This window comes from Mustela lutreola, chromosome 7 (assembly GCF_030435805.1).
Source record: "Mustela lutreola isolate mMusLut2 chromosome 7, mMusLut2.pri, whole genome shotgun sequence".
Lineage (NCBI taxonomy): Eukaryota > Metazoa > Chordata > Mammalia > Carnivora > Mustelidae > Mustela > Mustela lutreola.
This window is the reverse complement of record NC_081296.1, coordinates 19,345,028-19,369,656: the sequence shown is the minus strand read 5'-3', so window position 1 is coordinate 19,369,656 and position 24,629 is coordinate 19,345,028. Positions and strand designations below refer to the sequence as shown.

General features: G+C 39.6%; 1 long non-coding RNA gene across 2 annotated transcripts; it reads left to right on the top strand.

The window, feature by feature from the left end:
* Positions 1 to 1,137: 1,137 nt before the first annotated feature.
* Positions 1,138 to 22,338, top strand: LOC131835199 (uncharacterized). Of its 2 annotated transcripts, none has more exons than XR_009355101.1 (4): positions 1,138 to 1,219; positions 16,255 to 16,336; positions 20,877 to 21,021; positions 22,180 to 22,338. It is a non-coding gene; the product is annotated as an uncharacterized LOC131835199 (long non-coding RNA). The 2 variants fall into 2 exon arrangements; XR_009355100.1 differs by having other exon boundaries at positions 16,120 to 16,336.
* Positions 22,339 to 24,629: the final 2,291 nt, after the last annotated feature.

Below are 24,629 nucleotides of genomic sequence, written 5' to 3'. Positions count from 1 at the left end.
TGGCTCCCAGTGAATGAACAGAAGGGCTCACCGCTCTCCGATTTGGGGGCTCTGCCTACAATACGCGATCCTATTTAATTTTCACAAACCTGTGAAACAGTTCATAATTTCCCTGGTTGAAGATGAGGAAAATTAGCCTCAAAGCCATGACATCATCAGCCTTGAAGGTATGAAACACGTTCGTAGCAGGCAGAGCAGAGTCACCTGAGCCTAGGGGAATCTGGCTTTTCCCATGGTAGCCCTGCAGGCTGTATCCCCTTCCTCAGGGAGGGAAGGTAATGGGGGAAAATGGGGACATAAAGGACACGGGAAGAAGGGAAAGAACAGTAAATAGGGAAAGTAACCATAGCATTGAAGGCCACTAATAATACAACAGAATTAAAATAGTAAGTGAACCCACACATAAAAGCTTTTTGCTTCCAACCCCTGCCACAATGGGGTTCCTGTTCTGTGGTTCCTGTAGCTCAACCACAGGCTGAAAATGACTAACAGCATTTTTCAATCATTAAATGCTGCAGAAAGTAAAACATCTGAAGAGACAGAAATCTAAGGTCATACCTCCTCATCTCTCACCACAATATACTCTTCTGTCAAGCTTCCTTGAAGGTTTTTTCGTTGCTTTTTCTTTCTTTTTTTTTTTTTTTTCACTTGTTCAAATATATTGCCTGCCTCTTTCTAATATGTTCCATCCAGGAAATTATATCATTGCTTTAACTAACTTGACTTCATTCTGTAATCACAAGAAGCACTTAGAACAGCTGCTAGACTCACATATGTGGCAGATAATTTCAAAATACACTGTTGTGACATTGAATTTCTTGACATAAGCAAGTCTGAACCAAGTTTCATAGGCACTGTCCATGATGCCGTAATGGTGACTTTACTGAAAAAATAAAATAGAATCTATTTTCTACTCAGTCTTGCCTTCGTAATTCACATGAACATCAAGATATGTAGCCTTTGAAGAAAGAACTCTATTGAGAATATGACCTTATAGGCAGGGATTTCTCACTGTCCACATTTAGATTAGACTCTTGCCAGATACAATTGCTCTTCGATGCTAGACAACATATGCTGGGTTGAAGATGAGGATGGCGATGTAATAATTTCACCTGTTCTTTTCCATTTTGAATGGCGGATGTGTCTTCTACAGATCCCACATGCTCCTTTGCCATGGCAGCTGATGTCACCTGTCATGTATCCGAAGTGCCGCGTGGAGGTATGTTAGCAATGTCGCAGTGCCTGTCTGAACAAGCAAGAGTAATTTAAATAGGACAAGTTCGGCGGCTGTAGTCACCTAGGCTCTCTGCCCGTGGAGTTAAAGGAGGTTTTCCTGTCTGTAAGTGCAGAGAATCAATCCAGTCCAGCTCCGATCAGAGGACTCAGAGATCATCTTGGGAGGACGAACCCCTTGGGTGCCCCAGAAAAAAGTTTGTGAGCTCTGCTAACAGGGACATAAAAGCTTGATACCTAGATCCCTCACATTTGCCTTCATCGGTGCTTCTTGTTATTACTGGGGCAAAAAAAGCTGAAGTAGGAAAACAATTGAGATATAAATGTAGAGATCTAGACCTTCCAGGAGGTGAAATCCATCTCATGGTTAAGGCAAAATTTAATCCACTATCCAAGTGGCCAATGTTTAGTGTGTGCCATAAGGAAGCATATGGACTTTGCTACGCGGCCTTGAGAAAATGGTATTCTTTGTATTGTTCACACGATCCGTCTTTGTTATTATATTTGCTCAGTTTGGTTTCTTCCTACCATATAAATGTCCTGAGAGTTTATAGAAAACATATCCCCTTTTGTTGGTGTAGAGAGACCACACTTAGTGACTCACTCCTAATTCTGCCATTTAACTAACTACATGCTTTCCTGCAGTTGGTAAGAAAAAAACATTTTAAAAGCAGTGGTTGGTAGGGTTTCAGTTTCTTGAACAAAGGGAGTGGCCCTAACAGAAAAGGAGTCTTCCTTTCTAATTGCTCAGAAGTAAAACTTGTTATAAAATCTTTCTTTGGAAACCAACACCAACAGTTAGTTGTCTTATTAATAATAAGCCTATGTAACAAATTATTTCAAATATCCAGTCAGGTATTTAACACAAGCTAATTAATTGGAAGTGTTCACAGGTAGTATGTTGCTCAAAGTTACATTTTCATAGACATTATAGTTTCAAGGGTGAGAATTTTTATGGCAAAGATGAACATCTGGTAATAGTTGCTTTTAGAAAGTTAAAATTATACTCTGGTTTCTCTTCAGATCGCATAAATCTTTTGCCTTTTAAAAAAAATTAAAATTATTGAAGGCGTGGTAGGGTAAATCTTAGAACCTTATTCCCCCATTTATCAGATAATTAAAGCAGACCCAAACTTACTTTTTCAGGTGAAGCTTAACTTTTATCAAGAATATTTCGTCATCATCTATATTTTATGTCTGGTTTTGAATTCCATCTGGTGAGCTCATGCTTGAGCTTTTCCCCCAGATTAAACCAGAGCAAGAGAGCATTTCAAACAGTACAGCATCACTGTGGCCCAGCACAGAATCACTTTGTAGGGTTGTTCTCTTGTGTGCTGCCGTTGCCCTAGTTTAAAGCATCTTGGAATTGGTCTTGAGAAATGGATTGTTGAATCTGCACCTGGAATATTGGCCAGGGTTATTGTTCTTAAAATCCTGGTGCTTGTTTTAAGATGATCCAATGTAGAAATTGTTGGTCCTCTCCAGAATGCAAACCTAGGCTCTTCTACACAGTGGGTTTGTTTGCATCCCCTGAATTCTGCAAACAGCACAACTGAATTGGTTTTCCTTTCTGATTTGATTACTAGAATGCTCAGAGAGGCCTACCTCTACAGTGCTTTTTGGTACATTGGTAACAAATTTTTATTTTTCTACCTTTACTGTTTTAAGTCTGAGATGAAACTAAAGGAATTTCCAGAACCAAATTATTGGAATAATAGTTTTCTGTGCAATTAGATGTACATTTGTTGACACATTTGCTCACCAAACAATAACATTTATTGAGTAGCTCAAGGAGGACCACAGAGTAGGATGATCAGCGGCCAGGCTGATGAAATGTATGTGTTGACTGTCCACAAAAAATAGAGACTCCCACACACTGGCCACCTAAAGGCATTCGAATTCATTTATTAACTCTGTTCTGGCCAGACAAGGCAGGTGGCTAGACATCAGGTGGCTGTTCCCGTTCCCTGACCAACAATGTGTCAAGCTCTGAGTAAACACGGTGGGTATACATAAATAAGATTGCTTCTGCCCCCCAGGGGCTCACAGTTTGTTGAAGGGGGAAACCATGGAAACAAATAAGCACAACAGCATGTCAGAAGGATGAGACTAGTTGCAGCACCTGCAGGGTCCAGAAAGTTAAGTACAGAGTCAGATGCTGGAGCCCAGGCAGGAAATATACAAGGGAATTAGCAAACAGTGACTCTGCACAGCCCCAAGGGCTGAGAGAAGAGATCCTCCTGACTGAGTCACTGCAAGGAACACAGGATCAACCAGCAAGAGATCAAGTCAGGAAATGAAGCCAGACCCATCTAGCAATATTTCCAGTAACTTGAGTATTATTACTCAAGTATTATTACTCAAGTAATCAGAAAATTAAAATATAGATACATGGAAAGAAATAACACTTTTAGTTGAGGGCATTAACAAATTTGGGACTGGTAGTCCCCAGCCTATATTTCTGAGTGCTGGGACATATAATTTGAATAAGTTTTCACTCATTGAGCCTCCAATTACTGGCTGTAATGATGCCCTACAAAGAAAATACAGAATCACTAATTAATGGATTGAAAAGTAGTCAGGAAATACATGGGGCTTTATCAGGTGCATAGTAATATTTTCAAGCTGACTTGGTAAACACCAGCTTTACTGATTTTTTTAGGTTTATATTTATAATGACTATTGTATCTTCCTGAGAAAATCTGGGCCCAAAATAGAGAATAAAATAGTAAGAAGTACGACCTTAATGCTAAAGGAATTTCTTAATTCCCAGTATATATGTGCTCAACCTTTTTTTCTTATTAGGGAACTCCTTATATTGAACTATATTCAAAATTTTTACATTCTGCTAAGAGATTATTCTTTAAAAAAAAAAAAAAAAAAAAAAAAGCTTGGCTTGGTAGTTTTTACTTCCTGCTGGGCTGATTTGAAAGTGAAGAATGGGAGGGATAAAAATCTATTCAGTGAAATGCAAAATATACTTTAGATTATAAAGGAAAGAGAGTTTCTCAGCTGGTTCAATGACAAATTTGGTTATAGTTTTGAACCTTTTACAATGATCTTTGCACCCACCCTCGAAATGAGTTTGTGACTTTTCTCCTCATTCCTGATGGGTTTTGTGAAACTAGTCCCTACTTGATGAATTTGTAAAATGGAGTTCCACTTCAGTAACTCTCATTCAAAAACCCAAGCCTTGTATATCAAACTGAGTATGGTTTATCAAACACACTCAGTGGTAAAACATGATCAGGAATTCCTAAACCTAAGGCAGGAGTTCAAGCTCTATGACCATAGAAGCGATTAAAACACCCTGGGCCTTTGTTAAGTTTTGTGTCATTTCTTACAGGCTTACATTTGCTTCATTTCTTACAGGCTCTATATTTCTTCCCCAGTAATAAAAACTAATCACTTTTCTGATTCTCTAAGCAAATCCTAACATCATGTTATTTCACCTGAACAAACCGTATTTTGGTATATACCATAAATGTCAATTTGTTAAATTAAAGAGAGCTGCAAATCGAGTCAGAAGGAGTAGCCTCAGAGGACCAGCGTTGTTTTGTTTGTTTGTTTGTTTGTTTTAAGATTTCATTTATTTATTTGATGGAGAGAGACACAGTGAGAGAGGGGACACAAGCAGGGGAAGTGGGAGAGGGAGAAGCAGGCTTCCCGCCATACTTGCGGGAAGGTCCCTGGGATCATGACCTGAGCTAAATGCAGACACTACCTTTAGCCACCCAGGCGCCTTGTATTTCAAATGTGTGTCAGGGAGTAGGGGATGTGGGAGTGGCGTAGTTAAGCGTCTGACTCTTGGTTTTGGCTCAGGTCATGATCTCAGGATTCAGAGAGCAAGCCCCAAATCAGGATCCCTGCTCAGCACAATCTGCTTGAGATTCTCTCTCTCCCTCTGCTCCGCCCCCCGCTTATGTGCTCTCTCTCTTTTTCTCTCTCAAATAAATAAATAAAATATTTAAAATGCATATAGGACCATTGTGCTGTTTCCGGCTCATGTTTTATACAGCTCTGAAGTATACATTTTAGCAAGGTGTGCTCGAGGAAGCTTGTGTCCCCAACAAGCTGGAAACTTTCATGGTCACTTAATGATGAAACATGATTGGAGAATAAAGGACAGCATTAGCAGCACCATATGAAGTGGGACTGGACTCTAAAGGGCAGAAATTAAAAATGAGAAATTGAGTGATCAATGAACAATATAGAGAAGCAAGCTAAAATTTAAATTGGCAAGGGAAAACTACTATGAACCATCAGGGCAAGAAAAAGTGTGAAAATAAATAATATAGACAATAAGTAAAAGGTGCTCCGTAAAATCAAAGTTCATACTAGGTATAGGAGTAATGTTAGTCAGACAAGAAAATGGATTTTTCTTCCTTGTGATTACATTTCTCTTGAGATGTACCTGTCACTACAACTTTTTTTGAAATGCAGACACACTCTAATGAAGAGATTACTAGCCTAATATTGTGCCTTACCTATTATTCTCTGAAAATAAGAAAGCTCATTCGGTCCTGCCTAGAACTTCAACTCAGGAAGATACCATATGTTCAATGTGACTAAGGAAAGTATAATGATAAGAGAGTTATTTGCAAAAATCAATGCTTTATTTTAATATGCAATATATCCATAACATGAGTTCAAAACAAAAGTTATGAAGATCTGTCTGTAAGAGTAGCATTTTTTCCCTCGGTATCTTTTCTCTTGTTTTCTCATGTTACATCCTGCTCATGGTTTCCTCTATGTACCTCTTGGTTTCCCATCAGTCCTGACTGATTCTTTCACTCCAAGTGCCTAGATTCATTGTCAGCAAAATGTAGTCAAATTCTATTCCCTCAAGGTCCCAAATACTGTCTCCTCCTAAAAGAGTCCCCTCTTTTCTCAAACAGGAGTAATCCCTCCTCCCAAGAACTCTCATAGCAATATCCTTGCCAATCTTGTAAAGATTTAATCAAGAACAATTGCTTTTGCCTTTATGAAACCATTTTTGGGGTACCTGTCTTGTCTTTCATGCATTCATTTGTTTTGCAAATGTTTCTGGAAAACCTCAATTCAAGCATAAACTGTAGAATATAAGATTTTTTGTTTGAAATTCATGCATATACCCAATGAGTTAATTACTTACTCTTGATACATAACAAATTACTTAAAAACTGAATGGCTCAAAGCAGCAAGCATTTATGTTATCAGAGTTTCTTTTTTTTTTTTTAAAGATTTTATTTATTTATTTAACAGACAGAAATCACAGTAGGAAGAGAGGTAGGCAGAGAGAGAGGAGGAAGCAGGCTCCCTGATGAGCAGAGAGCCCAGTGAGGGCCTCGATCCCAGGACCCTGGGATCATGACCTGAGCCGAAGGCTGAGGCTTTAACCCACTGAGCCACCCAGGCGTCCCAATGTCAGAGTTTCTGTGGAGCAGGAGTCCTGGTGTGGCTAGGATGGATGTATCTGGCTCAGCATCTCACATGAGGTCTCAGTCATCTCAAGGTTCCAATGGGGCTGGAGAATCTGCTTCAAAACTCACTCAAATGGTTGTTGAGAGACCATAATTCCTCACCACATGAGCTCCTCCCTAGGTGGCCCATGCACCCCCATGTTATGGCCACGGTGATCAAAGAGAGAGTCGAAGAGACCCAGATAGAGCCACCATCATTTTGCAACTTCACCTTAGAAATGAGATCTTACCACTTCTGCCATATTCTACTTATTAGATGCAAACCAATAAATTCATCACATATGCAGGGGGAGAGGATTACACAGGAACATGAACACCAGGAGGCCAGGGTTATAAATCTAGAGACTTCCTAGCATGCCTAATTACCACACACAATAAGTGTGTGATGAAGAAACTGTTGAGAGTTCTTGAACCTGTGAGTTCATGGTTTACATTGAATTTGATTAAGATAAAATTTTCAAACATACTTTCTTCATATATTTTATGACCCTGGTTTTTTTTCAGTTTGAGAACTATATGTATATACAATTAATATAATCATGTATAATACACATATATAGTAATACACACACATATATATGTGAGGCTACTTAAAGTTGTCCCCAGAGTTCACAAATGCTCTGCGCATTTTGGGGATCTTTTTTTTCTGGAATGCAGATTAAGTTTGCTTGGAAATAGTTTGCTTCTCATGAGGGTTGTTTTTAAGCTTTGTTGGGTAGATATGGAACAATCTCTCATCTGGGGTTAAACTCTCCAAGGATTATAACCCTTATATTAGGAAATCTTGCCTTACGGTCTTATGAAAACTTGAACTATTTCTGGCCCAGCATGAACTTGAGGGACTGTTTCACCTGCATCTTCCAGTGATTCTTTCCTGATCTTGGTGGTTTCCTTGTACACGTGAGCTAATTAGCATTCAGCTCAACACCTGAGGGGAATCCTTTGTAGATTTCTGTATCTCTCCTCTCTTCCTGTCTCTCTGTGTGTAGATCTTTCCTCTGTATACTGCTCCCTCAATGCACACAAATTATGGCTACTTTGGTCTCCCTACTCTTTCCTCAACTAAGAAAAGCCACCGGGCTCTGCTTGGTCTCCCCATCCCCAGGCTGTGGACTGGAAATTCTCCAGAGAGTAAGTTAGGGCAATCACTGACCTTACCTCATTTTTGTCCCTTTTCTCTGGGATCGCAGTACTGTGCTATCGGTTGTCTAATGCCTGAAAACCATTGGCACATATATATTGGTTGTATTTTTTCTCTTTTAGCTGTGGGAGGGTAAATCTAGTTTCTTTTATTTCATCATGGCCAGAAGCTGAGTTCACATGCTGTAAATATTGGATCTCAAACATATAGCCTCTCGGTGACTTGCATAGCATATATTCTCTATGAGAAAAGAAACATACACTAAAAATATTTTAATTATAGCAAAATATACAAGGACTCAGGATATCTGAGTTCATAACTTAGTTCTTCATCAGATTATAATGTCATTTTTCAGGCAGTCAATTTTCTGAAGACCGATTGGACCAGAACAAAGGTTCTTAGTATTTTCACCCAAAAAGTTCACTGTATAACTATTGTTTTTGATTTGTTTACAATAAATATCTTGTTGGGCTCTGGTAAGCTGGCCCAGGCCTCTTACAATGTCATTAGCATGCAGTCAGAGGGCTCATAGCCATGACATCATCAGTATTGATTCTCTGAGTTGATCAATTCTAGTGACTGCAAAGAGGCAGCGACTTAGACCACCTGTGACATCTTATTCTTAGGAACAGTCTACTTGCATTAAGTATAAGCCTTTATGAGCCCAGTGCTTGAATCTTAATCAGTCTTTGCCTCAGTACTAAATAGTACCTTTGCATAAGTAGAGATGATATTTAAGACTTCACACAGGGCTCGGGGCACCTGGTGGCTCACTGGGTTAAGCCTCTGCCTTTAGCTCAGGTCATGATCTCAGGGTCCTGGGATATAGCCCCACAGGAGGCTCTCTGCTGAGCTTCCCCCTCTCTCTCTCTGATTGCCTACTTGTGATCTCTCTCTCTATGTGTCAAATATATATATATATAAAATCTTTAAAAAAAAACCCAAAAACTTCATACAGGGCTTACAACTCTGAATATCAGCCCAGCAAATTCCCAGGTATCAATGACACTTAGCAAAATTTCTAGGTCAGGACACTGCTCCTCATTCTCTTTGAACTATACCAAGTACATGCTGATTTCTTCCTCAAGGCACTTGGACAAGAACTCATTGCATTCTAGATTCATAGAACCTAAAGCAACTGGGAAGTGAAGTCATCAAGCATGAAGTCACTGAGCAAATTTGCCTTCCAAGGTAACTGGCAAGCTAGCAAAGATATGACTCATGATCCAAAACACCCTTACGTATCTTTCATCTATCAGCCTGACAAAGGTGCAAATGTATTATCAAAAGTTTTCTCTAAAAATGACAGGCTCTCTATATTATACTCCGGTGGGTAATTGCAATATATCGAAGTTAGCTTTGACTAACAGTCTTCCCGTGCCTCCCAAATCCAGCTTAGCAGCTCCTGTCCTCTGGTTGACTTCACACTTCGAGAGCCATTTGCAGAACAAATAACATCAGTCATGTGAACTTCCACTTCAAATTAGCTCTCTTTGCTAATTTATCCATCTATTAACTTGTATACTATCCATTAGTATACAATGGTATACAATTAGTATACAATTAGTATACAATTCCTTTTTCTGTTTATCCAATGTATCCTATAATCTGAACAACGAAACTTCAAACTTGAGTCTGTAGAAGCTGATATTTGAGTTGTTTTTGGACCCACACTTGGGAAGTAGGATGGCCCTAAGGAGAGCAAAAGCAACAATAAGCTAAGAGGCAAATAAAACAAACATGGTATAGATTATAAGCTCAAGGTCAGCCATTGGTAGTCGGTGACTTAAAGCAAATTAATTTCCCTTCTATGTGAGTTGGAAATACTATCTACAGCCCAAGATTCATTTTTGGTTAATAAATATTTTGAAGGTATCTGAACCAAAGTGGATTCCTAACAAATTGAGTATTTGGATATAGTAGTGATGATAGTGATGGTGGTGATAAGGCTCATTCCATCTAAGTTCCTTAAATTCACTGGTTTTTTTTTTCAACATTTTTATTATGATAAATTTCAAACATACAACAAACCTGTAAAACCATGAAAACCTGTATGTCTACCGGCTAGATTCCACCAGATATTTTGTTACATATCTATACAACTCTGTATCTCTCTCTTCCACCAATCTGTTAAAGCTGGGACACATTTCAAAGTAAACTGCAGACATTCTTATACCCCCCCCCCATGCATACTTCTAATTAGAGTTCCTTTTAGTTTAGCTAGATTTTTTCTTTCAATATAAATCTTATATATATATTTAAGTATACAAATCTTAACTGTAAATTCACTGAGTTTTGATTAATAAGTACATCCGGGCAACCAAGATATAAGACATTATCTTCACCCTCCATAATTCCTGTCTCTCTCCAGTCGATGCTTCCCTGTCTTACACACACACACACACACACACACACACAGGTTACTCAGTTCCAGCAGTTTGTCCATCACAAATTAGTTCTGTTTATTCTAGAACTCCAAATAAATTGGATAATATATTTACACTCTGTTGTGCGAAGGGTTGTTTTGGGTTTTTTTTCCTCTTCCTGGTTTTTAGGATTCATCCATTCTCCTCTGTGTGTCAGTCATTTGTCCTTTTGTTGCCAAGTCATATTCTGTTATATGACTATGATATGTAACAGTTTGTTTATCCAGTCTGTTGACAGACACCTGATAATTTCCAGTTTGAGGCTGTTATCAATAAAGTTGCTATAAACCTGTTTGAACAGACCTTTTTGTGGACAAAGGTGTTTCTTTATTAGGTCTTTAGTTCATAGGGGTTGGAAGTCTTTCCCTTCTGTTTTATTCCCCAAATACCTACTGTAATGTTGAAAAGAGAAGCTTAAAGTGCACATGTGTGTGCAGACACACACACACACACACACACCCCTAGTAGAAATGGCATTAAAAGTGCAGCCTGAAACAGCATGGAGATTCCTCAAAAAAGTTGAAAATAGAGCTACCCTACGACCCAGCAATCACACTAATGGATATTTACCCTAAGATACAAATGCAGTGATCCAAAGGGACACATGCACCCAAATGTCCAGCAGCAAATGTCCACAATAGCCAAACTATGGAAAGAACCTAGATGTCTGTCAACAGATGAATGGATGGAAGATGTAGTATATATATACAATGGAATACTATGCAGCCTTCAAAAGAAATGAAATCTTGCCATTTGCAACTATGTGGTTGGAACTGGAGGGTATTATGCTTAGTGAAATAAGTCAATCAGAGAAAAACAATTATCATATGAGCTCCCTGATATGAGGAAGTTGAGAGGCAACATAGGGGGTTTGGAGGGTAGGAAAAGAATAAATGAAACAAGATGGGATCAGGAGGGAGACAAACCATAAGAGACTCTTAATCTCACCAAACAAACTGAGGGTTGCGGGGGTTAAGGGGGTAGAGAGACGGTGGTGGGGTTATGGACATTGGGGAAGGTATGTGTTATGGTGAGTGCTATGAAGTGTGTAAACCTGGTAATTCACAGACCTGTACCCCTGGGGCTAATAATACATTATATTTTAATTAAAAATTAAAAACTTTTAAAAAAAACCTTAAAAAAAAAAGTGCAGCCTGAATCCTGGAATGAACTGGGTGAGCTTGATTCCCTCATTTTACTGAACATGATGGTGTAGAATCATTGCTCCATTAATAAATTTATGAAAAAATAGTTGAGGTCTAAAAGAACCAAGAGGTCAGCTTCTTGAGGCCATCACAGTCAGTGGCCTTGTACAGAATTTTAGGGACTTCAGGTCCAGAATGCTGGTCTCAAGTACACTGATAATGACACCTGCAACTTCCTATCCGCTTGCATTGTGTTTTATATTTATTTTTTTTTTTTTAAAGAGGAGTGTTCTGTATTCTGGTGGGCTGTTTAAAGCAGAGAGCTGCTCTGCTGCCCTCCATCTGGGACTTGGTAGCCGATGCCATATTTCAGAAGGAGATCTAGAGCAGAGGCTGGGGGACTAAGTTCTGATGTCTCCGCTGACATTCACTCACCATGCCATGCTGGAAAAGCCCCTCCCTGACCCCTAATGGCATCAGCTTTCCAGTAGGGAATGGGAGGCAGGGGCCTGAATGAACATTAAACTACTACAGCAATGAATGAAATCTGCATTCAAATAAACCAGTTACACTCTATCTTGTCTTCACTTTCGAATTTCCTTGGGATTTCTGAGTCATCAGAAATTGAGAACTTTGGAGGAGATTGGGTGGCTCATCGGTTAAGCATCTGCTTTTGGCTCAGGCCATGATCTCAGGGTGCTGGGGTTGAGCCCCACATGGGGCTCCCTTCTCAGCGGGGAGCCTGCTTCTCCCTCTCTCATTCCCCCTGCTTGTGCACTCTCGCTCTCTGTCAAATAAATAAAATGTTCCTTTAAAAAAAATAGAACTTTGTCTCAATTGTCCAGTGATTGCAAAGGAAGTGTTACTCTTTTTTAAATCCTGCTGTGCACTAGTCCCAGATTTCCATGCTGGGTTATTTAACCCTCCCCAGTCCCAAGGTCATGTGGCCAGTACATACTGAAATTTCAACCTAGATTGGTCTGAATCTAAAAAGTGGTCTGAATCATTTCACATTGGCCTTTGGAGAGTACATGAGCTCTTCGACTATCTGGGAGAGCTAGCAGACGTTCATTAAGGATTACTAACGCTAATAATAAACCACCTCCAATGAAAGCCTCCTGAGCATCCTGTAAATGGTGAAAATTGCTCCTGGCTTCGTAGCCACGAAGTAGTTGCATTTCCTCCTAAGCAAACACCAGCTGGGGTCTGGGTATAAATGCATAAGGCCGCAGGTGCCTCACGCAGACAAAATACTGCTGACTTTACACTGGGACTCTGAGCCTTCTTTATTGCTCTGTTAAGATCTTCAATAGGTAGACCAAGTTCTAATTTCATCTCAGATTGCAAGATCCCTTCTCTCGAACTCCCCACATATTTTAAATCCAGTGTCAGTTCTACTTGATGAATATTTTTAAAAAGATTTTATTTACTTATTTGGCAGAGAGAGACATCACAAGTAGGCAGAGAGGCAGGCAGAGGGAGAGGGGGAAGCAGGCTCCCCGCTGAGCAGAGAGCCCTATGTGGGGGCTCTATCCCAGGACCCTGAGATCATGACCTGAGCTGAAATCAAGAGTACAAGGTTTAACCAACTGAGCCACCCAGGCACCCCTATTTGATGAACATTGACTACACATCTTATTTCAGGATAGGCATAGGGAATGCAAAGATGAATGAAATAGCATACATATCCTTATTAAAGGATTTTTTTTTAAAGAATGGTAACATCATGGCTACTATGTGGATATAAAATGAACAAGTATTAGAGATTCTATTTAGCTTGTTACTAATGAGGGGACCCTGCTAAAATATCACAACCTGGTTCAAAGGGAGAACCCGAAAAAACACACCAGTTTATATTGATCTTGGTTTGCAAGCAAACTGTCCCCCATAGGTGGAGGGCAAGGAGAGATCAAAGACACAAGCAAGCCACTCCTGATTGGCAGGTGACAGGTTTAATAAACAAGAGAACATACATACCATGCTTGCCTTGCCCAGCCCTGAGATTAGATCTCTACACCTGCCTTGAGAATCTGAAAAGTTTACACACAGAGGCCTTAAAAGCGTTCAGTCATGTATATTGTCCAGATGACGCCAACAATACCTTTCTCTCTCAAGGTTACATCTTTGAAAAGGCTCTCGCTGTGGGAATAGTAGGCAGAGCATACATTCCAAAGACGGGGGGTGAGGACCCTTCAAAAGCCTTAGTACAGCTTGAGTGTCAACTGACGGTCACATCCTCTTGCCGACCTTCTCAAAGATTGGAGTATGATAATGTTGAAATGAACTTGAGGATGGATGCAAAACCGCATTTTTTTGCATGGTGGGAAGAGAGTCATCCTTTCAATGGACAGACTTAATTTACATAACTATACACAACAACTATTTTGCTTTGCTATTATCTAAAATTCGCCAACTTACAAAATAGTTCAAGAGCAATGAAAGGCTAAGATCAGGTAATCTGGAAGGATTTTCACAAACAATGCAGCCTTTTCCATGGAAGCGCATATTTTTCTCTTCACCCTTATGAGAAAAAGATATTAACATTTATTGAGTACCTATGGGTCGGCTCAGTGCTAAACTTTATGAGATTCTCCTGGTCACCTTGGAAGATTAGTTATTGCTACCTAATTTTATGATTCAAATTAAAGAAATATTCAGAGTCCCTGCCAGTAAGTTGGGAAGCTGGGATTGATTTATTTATATTTAAATCTAATGATTCTCCCAACTCCTGTTCAACCTACAGAATACTGCCACACCAGGAAATTAAGGTGTAATGTTAGGGACAGATGTGTAAACAGTAATTATATACTATGTGTTACACAGGGTATATGTTTGAACAAGGGCACAGAAAAAAAATATCCAATGTCACCTTTTCCATTGTCCCACTCTTCCTGCCATGTAGATGCGGAGGCTTTATTCTTTCTAAAGCCTTTTTGTCTTTAACTTCAATTATTTGTTAATTTCATATGCCTTTCTGACTCCCCCCACCCCAGAAGGGAACAATAAAATTCAGAGCAAAGAGACAACAATTTAAAAATATCAACTGTTTAGGGGCGCCTGGGTGGCTCAGTGGGTTAAACCTCTGCCTTCCGCTCAGGTCATTATCTCAGGGTCCTGGGATCGAACTCCGCATTGGGCTCTCTGCTCAGCGAGGTATCTGCTTCCCCTTCTCTCTCTCTGACTGCTTGTGATCTCTGTCTGTCAAATAGATAAATAAAATCTTTAAGAAAAAAATGAGTATCAAATGTTTAGATAAGTTGATTTCATTTATTCACCCATGATCCTTGTCAGCTATAAATTTTCTTTGTAGACACTTCAATTTCAGCAAGCTACAAATATCCTTTCTCAGAACTATTTTTAAGCTTTTTAAAAATCTTTTTGTTCTAGATTAATGTTAGATTGACAGAAAAGTTGCAAAGACAGCCCTCAGGGTTCCTATTACACCTCCTTGGATAAGCTCTTAAAATACCATGGTGCTTTCCTCAAAATGTTGAAAATAGAACTGCCCTATGACCCAGCAATTGCACTACTGGGTATTTACCCTAAAGATACAAACGTAGTGATCCGAAGGGGCACGTGCACCTGAATGTTTATAGCAGCAATGTCCACAATAGCCAAACTATGGAAAGAACCTAGATGTCCATCAACAGATGAATGGATCAAGAAGATTGTGGTATATATACACAATGGAATACTATGCAGCCATCAAAAGAAATGAAATCTTGCCATTTGCGACAACATGGATGGAACTAGAGCGTATCATGCTTAGCGAAATAAGTCAAGCAGAGAAAGACAACTATCATATGATCTCCCTGATATGAGGAAGTGGTGATGCAACATGGGGGCTTAAGTGGGTAGGAGAAGAATAAATGAAACAAGATGGGACTGGGAGGGAGACAAACCATAAGTGACTCTTAATCTCACAAAACAAACTGAGGGTTGCTGTGGGGAGGGGGTTTGGGAGAAGGGGGTGGGATTATGGACATTGGGGAGGGTATGTGCTTTGGTGAGTGCTGTGAAGTGTGTAAACCTGGCAATTCACAGACCTGTACCCCTGGAGATAAAAATATATTATATGTTTATAAAAAATTAAAAATTAAAAAAATATACCATGGTACATTTTTCATGATTAAGAAATTGTCCTTGGTATTTACTACCATTCAACTCCTGACTTTATTTAGATTTCATCAGGGTTTTTTGTGTTTGTTTGTTTATTTATTTGCTCGTCTGTTTGTTTCGTTTTAATTAACAGGCTCTTCCTGTTGCCAGACTCACCCCAGAGACCACAATGCTCCTAGATGTCATGTTTCGCATTTCCTTTGGTCGGTGACAGTTTTGAGGAGTCCTAGCCAGGTGTACTGTAGAATGTCCTGCCATCTGGGCTGGGCTGGTTTTTCTTCTGACTAGACAGGTGTCTAATTTTTGGGAAGATTCCAGCCAAACAAAGTATCTTTATTGTCACATCCTGTTGCAGGGGTACGGACCGGATCCAGGATATCCACATATCACTGATGATGCTTCCTTTCTCCCTCCTGGGATTTCTCAGAAACTTTAAGAATAATTTTGGATGTTGTCTGGGGATTGCATCACAAGTAGGGAAAGTATGAAGTTTAGAGAGTGGGTATAGTCCTCTGCTCGGCACTCTGGCAGTTTCCACTGACCATGAGTCAGGGACCTGGCGTGCTCTACTGTCAATATCTTTCTCCAAACAGGAAAGGACAAGAAAACCACCAGCCCTATTAAATGCTGCTTGGTTTATCCCAGCACAAGCCAGAGCAGGAGGAACACACTGTCTTCCAGTAAACTGCAACAAAGTTCTGCTAAGTCATGCCTCTCCCCTCCTACAGCAAGCCCAGTAGAGTGTGAGAGCATTTCCCCGGCAGAAGCCTGGCCCCTGCCTCCCCTGCTGCAGTAACTTAGAACGCCTAGGTAAGTTTCAAAATCAAGAAGACGCAGCTGTGTTTCAGAGACTCAGGCTCTCCCAGTCCCCTTGAACTCATCCAGTCGTTATGGAGAGATTTTTACAAAAGTCACTGCAATCCTCTTTCAAAGGATAAAAGGATCACATCTCAGACAGGCCTTCCTCTGTGAATTCATGTGGCAAAGGTCTTTTCTAAAATACAGGGGCTCCTGGGTAGCTCAGTCAGTTAAGCATCTGCCTTTGGGTCAGGTCATGATCTCAGGGTCCCGGGTCTGAGCCCCACATTGGGCTCCTTGCTCAGTGGGGAGCCTGCTTCTCCCTCTCCCTCTTCTCTTCCCTGCACTTCATGCTCTCTCTCCTCCTCTCTGTCTCAAATAAATAAAGTCTTAAAAAAAATAAAATAAAATACATGCACAATGGATGAAAATTAATCTCTTTTTTCCCCCCAAGATTTTATTTATTTATTTGACAGACAGAGATCACAGGTAGAGAAGCAGGCAGAGAGAGAGGAGGAAGCAGGCTCCCCGCGAAGCAGAAAGCCCGATGTGGGGCTCGACCCCAGGATCCTGGATCATGACCTGAGCTGAAAGCAGAGCCTGTAACCCACTGAGCCACCCAGGTGCCCCAATCTCTTTCTTTTTAAGTTTTTTTTTTTTTCCTTCACATATACAGTCTGTACATTGGCAGTTTTTCTGTTTTTCTTCATCAAGATGCCAGATCTTAAGAAAATATATCTTTGTGCATTGGTCTTTTCATATAAAACTGAGTTCTTTTATTTTTAGGTGAGTTTGGGAGGGGATGAAGAACAAAGGAAAGTTCACTTGGGGAGTGTTTGTTTGTTTGTTTGTTTGGTCTTTTTCTTTTTTTGGCTTATTTTATGGGTGGTTTAAATTGGCCATGCCTACTTCCTTTTAGGAGAGATATGCCCCATATAAAGGAATATGCTTGAGTGAATAATTAAGTTTGGCCCTACGTGGCTGGCTCCTGCACCTAACTCACAGGCTGGGGCTCCAGGGAAGGGAGACCTCATGGATATAGAAATGACAAGGATTTGCTGCCAGGAATTACAACTCACTAAAGGGGTAACTGGGTGGCTCAGTCATTAAACATCTGCCTTCAGCTCAGGTCATGATCCCAGGGTCCTGAGATTGAGTCCTGCATCAAGCCCCGTATCGGGCTCCCTGTTCAGTGAGAAGCCTGCTTCTCCCTCTCCCACTCCCTTTGTTTGTGTTCCCTGTTTGGCTGTGTCTCTCTCTGTCGACTAAATAAATCAAATCTTAAAAAAAAAAAAAAAAAAAAAAGACACATTTCCCAGTGCTATCTATAGATGGGCTTTTGCTGTGTTTGTGCTTTTAATTAGCCAAGTAGGAAGAATTACACAAATAGAACCATTTAACTAAGTCCTAAAAGTAAAAAAATATTCAGCAGAATTATTAAATAGTTGAATTGTGTTTTGGTTAGAAGGACTAACTTAGAAAAATTGTTAAGGCACTCTTTCACAGAACACTGTATACTTTAAAATCAATTTCACTGGGATCCATGTATTCAAAATGTTATTATTAGAAAGGGATCTTACACTAGTATTCATTGTAACCCTTAGAAAATATTGAGGTATTGTTGACCTTTAATAAAGTTTAAATATTCAAGTGTATGATTTAATAAGTTTTGCCCTGTTTATGTAACACTATTATTTAATTGTTGACCTATAATAAAATGTACCCACTTAAGTGGACCCACTTTTAAAGTTTTGAAGTATTTATACATCCACAAACCCATCATCACAATCAAGACAGTGAACAGGGACGCCTGGGTGGCTCAGTTGGTTAAGCAGCTGCCTTCGGCTCAGGTCATGATCCCAGCATCCTGGGATCGAGTCCCACATCGGGCTCCTTGCTCCGCAGGGAGCCTGCTTCTCCCTCTGCCTCTGCCTGCCATTCTGTCTGCCTGTGCTCGCTCTCTCTCTCTCTCTCTCTCTCTCTGATAAGTAAATAAAATCTTAAAAAAAAAAAAAAAAAGACAGTGAACATATCCATCTTCCAAAGTTTCTGTGTGCCTCTTGGCAATCCTTCCTTGCTTTCTATGACTGTAGATCCACTCACATTTTCTAGAGTTTATATAAATAAAGTCTACAGAAGATATTCTATGTCTATCTGGCTTCTTTCATTCCGGATAATTATTTCTTAGTTCATCCAAGTTGTGTACACCAGCAGCTCATTCTGTTGTTTCCATTGTGTGGATATACCATAATGTATTTATATACTCACTTGGTGATGGACATTTGGATTCTTTCCAATTTATAGCAATTACAAATAAGGCTGCTGTGAATATTTGTATACAAATATTTGAAAGAACATATGCTTTCTTTTCTCTTGAGTAAATAGCTAGGAGTAGAATGGATCATATGGCACATGGATGTTTAATTTTTAAAGTAACTGCCAATGATTTTCCAAAGTGGATATACCATTTTACATTTCCAATAGCAGTGTTTGAGAGTTCCAATTTTTCCACCCATTTTCCAGCACTTTATATGGTTTTTATATAATTTTATATATTTGTAATATTATATAAAATATATAAATATTAATATATAATATAGGTCTAAATATTTAATATCTAATTTTAATGTGTAAATATTATATAAATATATAAATATAAAATATTTATGTATTTGCAATAATTTTATATAGTTGCAATGTTTGGGCTCTTTTAGCCATACTAAAAGTTATGTAGTGATATCTCCTTGTGGTTTTAATTTGCATTTTTGAATAACTTCTCAAAGTCTACCATGTTTGTATATACTAATTTGCCATCAATATATCTCCTGTGGTAAAATATTCAATCAGACTTTTTGCCCATTTTTTAAAATTGTACTGGTTTTTTTGAGTTTTGAGTATTCTTTACATAGTCTGGATTCAAGTCGTTTATCAGTTAAGCTTTGAAAATATTCTACTAGTCTGAGGCTTATATTTTTATACACCCAACAGTGTTATTTGAAGAGCAGACATTTAAAAAATGTTGAAGAATGTTTAAAAAAATATTAGATTATAAACATGCTTTGAGGTTGGATCTAAAAAAATTTATTTTGCCTAATCTGAAGTCTACAATGTTAAATTTATTGACATAGTATTTATAAAATTCCCTTGGGGTTGCCAGGGTGGCTCAGTCAATCAAGAGACAGACTCTTGATTTTGACTCTGGTCATGATCTCAGGGTCATGAGACTGAGCACCCTGTCAGGGCTTGTGCTCAGTGCGAAGTCTGCTTGGGGTTCTCTCTCGCCCTCTGCCCCTCCCCACCACTCTCTCTTTCACTTTTTCTTTAAAATAAATAAATTAATTACTTAATTAAATAAAATAAAAGAAAGAAATTAGAAAAAGTCCATAAAATTTCCTTGAGGTTCACTACTATCTGTAGAATCAGCTGTAATGTAATCTATCCCATTAGTAATTTGGGTCTTCTTTTCTCCACATCAAGCCTGGCTAGTTTGTCAATATTACATATTATCAATCTTCTCAAATAATTTTAGTTTCATTTATTATCTCTAGTAATAATTTTTTTCTGTCTTCTGTTTCATTAATTTCCATTTCTATTTGCTTTTTTCTTCTTTGGATCAAATGTGCCTTTACTGTTTTGTAGATTCTTAAGGTAAACACGTAAGCCATTAACTTAAGACATGTGTTCTATTTAATAGAATTGTCTGGTGGTATAAATATCATGTTAGTGTTATTTTACAGTAGTCAAAATTTACCATGCTGTGTTTTTATTTTCTTTTTCTATTCAACATAGTTCCCGATTCTCCTTTTGGCTTTTTTCATTGATAAATGGAATCTTTCAAAATTTATTGAGATTTGTTTTCTGGCTTAATATTTATTAAGATTTGTTTTCTAATCCGTGCCACACAGAGAGCCTGATGTGGGGTTCCATCCCAGGACCCTGGGATCATGACCCGAGCCAAAAGCAGAGGCTTTAACCCACTGAGCCCCTCAGGTGCCCCCCAAATCATAACTTTATAAAATGTTCCATTTGTGGTTGAGAAGAATGTATATTCTGATTGGAGTGGGTTTTTCTATATATGTAAAGTAAGTCAGGTTTGTTGATAATTTTGTTCAATTTTTCTCTATCCTGGCTGACTTTTGTCTGCTCACTCTATCAATTATTGAAGGAAGGGGATACAAATCTCTGATTCTCTTGGTGAATTTGTTTTTGCAGTTTCCGTAGATTTTGTTTTAAATCTCTCTTAGATACATAAACATTTTTGGTTGTTTGTCTTCTTGACAGACCCTTTTACCATCATAAAATTACCTTATTTATTTCTACTAATATTCTTTGAAATTTACCTTGTGGGATACTGATATACCCACTCTTCTTGGTTTTTATGGGGTTTTTTGTTGTTGTTTTGGTTTGGTTTTTGTTTTGTTTTGTTTTTTAGTGCTATCATAGCATACTTTTTTCATCCTTATTTTTATTCTATTTACATTGCTATAGAGATCATTTCTAGCATAAAGGTAGGTCTTTTTTAAAAATATATATATATTTATTTATTTGACAGATCACAAGCAGACAGAGAGGCAGACAGAGAGGGAGGGGGAAGCAGGCTCCCCGCCCAGCTGAGAGCCCAACATGGGGCCTCACCCCAGGACCCAGCGACCATGACCCGAGCTGAAGGCAGAGGCCTAACCCACTGAGCCACCCAGGTACCCCGGGTCTTGTTTTTATCCAAGCTGTCATTTTGCTTCTTAATTGCAATGTCTGGGCTCTTTACCACTAATGTAATTATTGATATCATTAGGTTTACCTCTGTTTTCTTGTTGTTAGTTCCCCATTTGTCCCATTTAGTTTTTTTGTTCCCTTTTTCTTTTTTCTATCTTGTTTGGAATTAATTGAATGTAATTTTGTGATTCCATTTTTATCTCCTTCTTGGTTCATTAGCTGTGCCATTTGTTTGGTTATTTTAGTCATTGCTGTAGGGTTTGCCCTACATTTATCACAAAATGCTTGCCTTTCTCACCTCCTGACTTGTGGGTAACTGTATACATTTTACTTAATAATAAGACTGAGCAAAAGTAAAAAGTTAGGAAAGAAGAAAGAGAGAGAAAGGGAGAAGAGAAGAGAATCAAGGAAAAACAGAAGGAAGAAAGAAAAAGCAGAGAGAGAGAAAGAGAACAAAACAGAACTTTAATCTCTCTATCTTTTTTTTTTTAAGATTTTATTTATTTATTTGACAGAGATGACAAGTAGGCAGAGAGGCAGGCAGAGAGAGAGGAAGGGAAGCTCCCTGCTGAGCAGAGAGCCCAATGCGGGGTACCTGGGATCACGACCCTAGCCGAATGTAGAGGCTTTAACCCACTGAGCCACCCAGGCGCCCCAAACTTTAATCTCTTCATGGCAATTCCAAAACCCAACAAGTTCTGCAAACCAGAGATTATCATGTTATGTTTTACAGTAATACCTAGCCCAAAGTGGCATGACGCTGTTCAGTGTCTGTGTCATTATTCACAGATTTTGCTCAGAAAGTCATGTGGAAAGAGTTAGTTAGCACAGCAGCCCTGAGACTGCTCCTGCTTAAAAAAGCCTCTTTGCATGATTGGCTCATGCCTGGCATCTGGGAACTTGGATTTGGGGAGGGTTGCCACCGTCCCTGACTCCTAAGAGTAGCTCACTAAGCCAAGCTGTTCTTGGAAACAATATAGCTTGTCCCGAAAGCCTGTTTTTTCTTACGGGAGTCTTAAATTTTGGTCTGTGCAAGGCAAAGCGTGTTTATGTGTCGAGTCCCCGATAAAAACCCTGGGTGCTGAATCTTCGATGAGCTTCCTTGGCAAACATCATTTCACATGTGTTCTTGCAATTTGCAGCTGGAGAAATCAAGTGCATCCTGTGTGACCCCATTGGGAGAAGACTCTGGAAGCTTATGCCTGGTTTCCTCTGGACTTTGCCCCTTGAGCTTTTTATCTTTGCTGATTCTACTTTGTGTCCTTTTGTTATAATAAATCGTAGCCATGAGCGTGACTGTATATTGACTCCTGCGAGTCCTTCGTGCAAATTGCCAGGTCTGGGATGGTCTTGGGAACCCCTGACAGGGAAGTGAATGTGACTGAGTTTAGGATTTTATTTGAAAGCTCTGATTCCCCACCCCCTTTTTTTTTTCCTCTAAACTGTATATGACCTGTGATTTGGGATAAAAGATTGTGTAACTGTATCCACAAACACCCATACAGTAAAATATAGTTTGTGTGTATAACTTGCCGGGAAGTTTTTATGAACTACTGATCTTTCCCAGGTAGCATCAATCATGGTGCCTTAGACTAGAATGATGATGTTGGAAAGTGCTAGTAATAATAATAATAACAGCTAACATGTCTTGAGTTCTCCTGCCCAGCATCAGACAATATTTGTAACCTTTACAATAACTCAGCAAAGTGCATAGTATCAGCATTCCCTTTTGGCTGTTGTTGAAAAGTTCACAAGGGTGGGAGATGGGACGTCAGCTCATGTGGACCTGGACAGATGCCTGCACCTGAACGTCAATGCCACGGGGAGTGAGTCTGCTCCGCACAGAGCTCATTTCTCTATTTTCTTTCAAAAGTGCTTTTCCCCTCACTCACAGATTCACTTCTGGGATTTTCAAGTGTCTGTGCCTCAGGCTTATTGACAGAATTACACACAGACTATTTGCTTCCCTCAGTGAGTGCTGCTAGTTGGCAGCAGTAAATGTGCTTTTGTGTTCGCTCGCTGGGCTTTTTGTCCTTTTACCATGTAATCACTACCATATGTTGACTCCCATTCACACAAGTGACCTTGTATTGTATTAAGCAATATCCTGAGTGCAGAAAAAAGCAAACTTTATCAATCCTACTTATAGCAGAGGGGAAAAAAAAAGGCACAGAAGAGAGGAGGGACAATGGGGAGTCCATATGAAACCTAGATGCCAGGTCTCAAACAAGCCTCCGACCCGGCAGGCCAGACAGAGGGGTTTAAGATGCGGCTGACTTCAGCTTGGCATATCCTTAACACTTCCAGGCTCGTAGCTCTCTGAGAAAGCTACACTTGGGTGTCCATTTGGAGCTGGTAGAAAAACATAACAAAGGACCTATGGGGAAAGGCTCACAGCTGAAGAGACCCTGAACTAAGAAACAGGAGATCTTGGTCTCGTCAATGGTGCTTCTCCTTCCTTGGAGTGTGACGCTGGGCATGTTGCTTAGCTTCCCTGAACCTCAGCTGTTGCCAACCACAAAACAGCGTTGTTCAAAGCTACCCTTGAAGTCCCCTTCAATGCAAAAATTCACTGATCATCCAAAATATAAACATTCTGGGTCAAAATAGGTTTCACAAGATGTATCTGAAGAAAGAAAAAAAAAAAAAAAGACTTGTTGTCAATTAAACATTCTCCTTAAAGACTTTAAAAAAGTGCTTAAAGTCAGTATCTGTAGCAGAGTTTCAAGAAGCCTTCCTACCCTCAATTCTCTGACACATAAGCTTAATCTTAATATGTCCTCTAATCTCTGTGAGGTTTCAGAGAGTCTGCCAGAAGAATGCCAGAAGCTTAATGTTGTTTCAGAGATTTTATTTATTTATTTATTTATTTGGAAGAGAGAAATAGAGACTGCCCACTAGTGGGGGGAGGGGGAGAGGGAGGGGGACAAGCAGACTCCATGCTGAGCTCTGAGCCCCACGCGGGCTCCATCTCAAAGACCCTGAGATCATGACCTGAAGAATCAAGTGTTGGATGCTTCACCAACTGAACCATCCAGGCTTCATGCTCTAGGACCAGCGCATTCCACCCAAATACATTGAATGCCATCTTTCTTCCTTCAGGAATAGATTATTTTGTCTCTACTGAGGAGGTTCTGAGAAACATTTCAATGTTTAAGACTGCCTAATGCTTTCTGTGCAACCGTTGCACTAGGGATTATCTCAAAAGACATGGGAGACAATAAATACAATGATAAAAGGGCTGGACTTGGAGAAGAAGGACAGGCTTTGGGTGCTAGGTCACTCGTCGCTAACTGGGTGACCTGGACATGCTCGGGTGAGGTGAGGACAAGAGACGATTCTGCTTCTTGATGAGCTGTAGATACGAAGGAAATGGGAGGCCGAGGGTGACCTGCGGGTACCTGCCACCCACAGTGCGGGTCCCGAGATGTTCATAGCAAATGCCTCTGAGCTAGTGCTACTTGGGAAGACCTAGGAGGGAAGGTATTACCACTGTGTTCAGTTGTTTGCCCAGGTGGTGATGTGTTTTAATTTGAATGCTGTGATGGCTAAGTTTATGAGTGACCTTGAGGGACTACAGGATTAAACATTA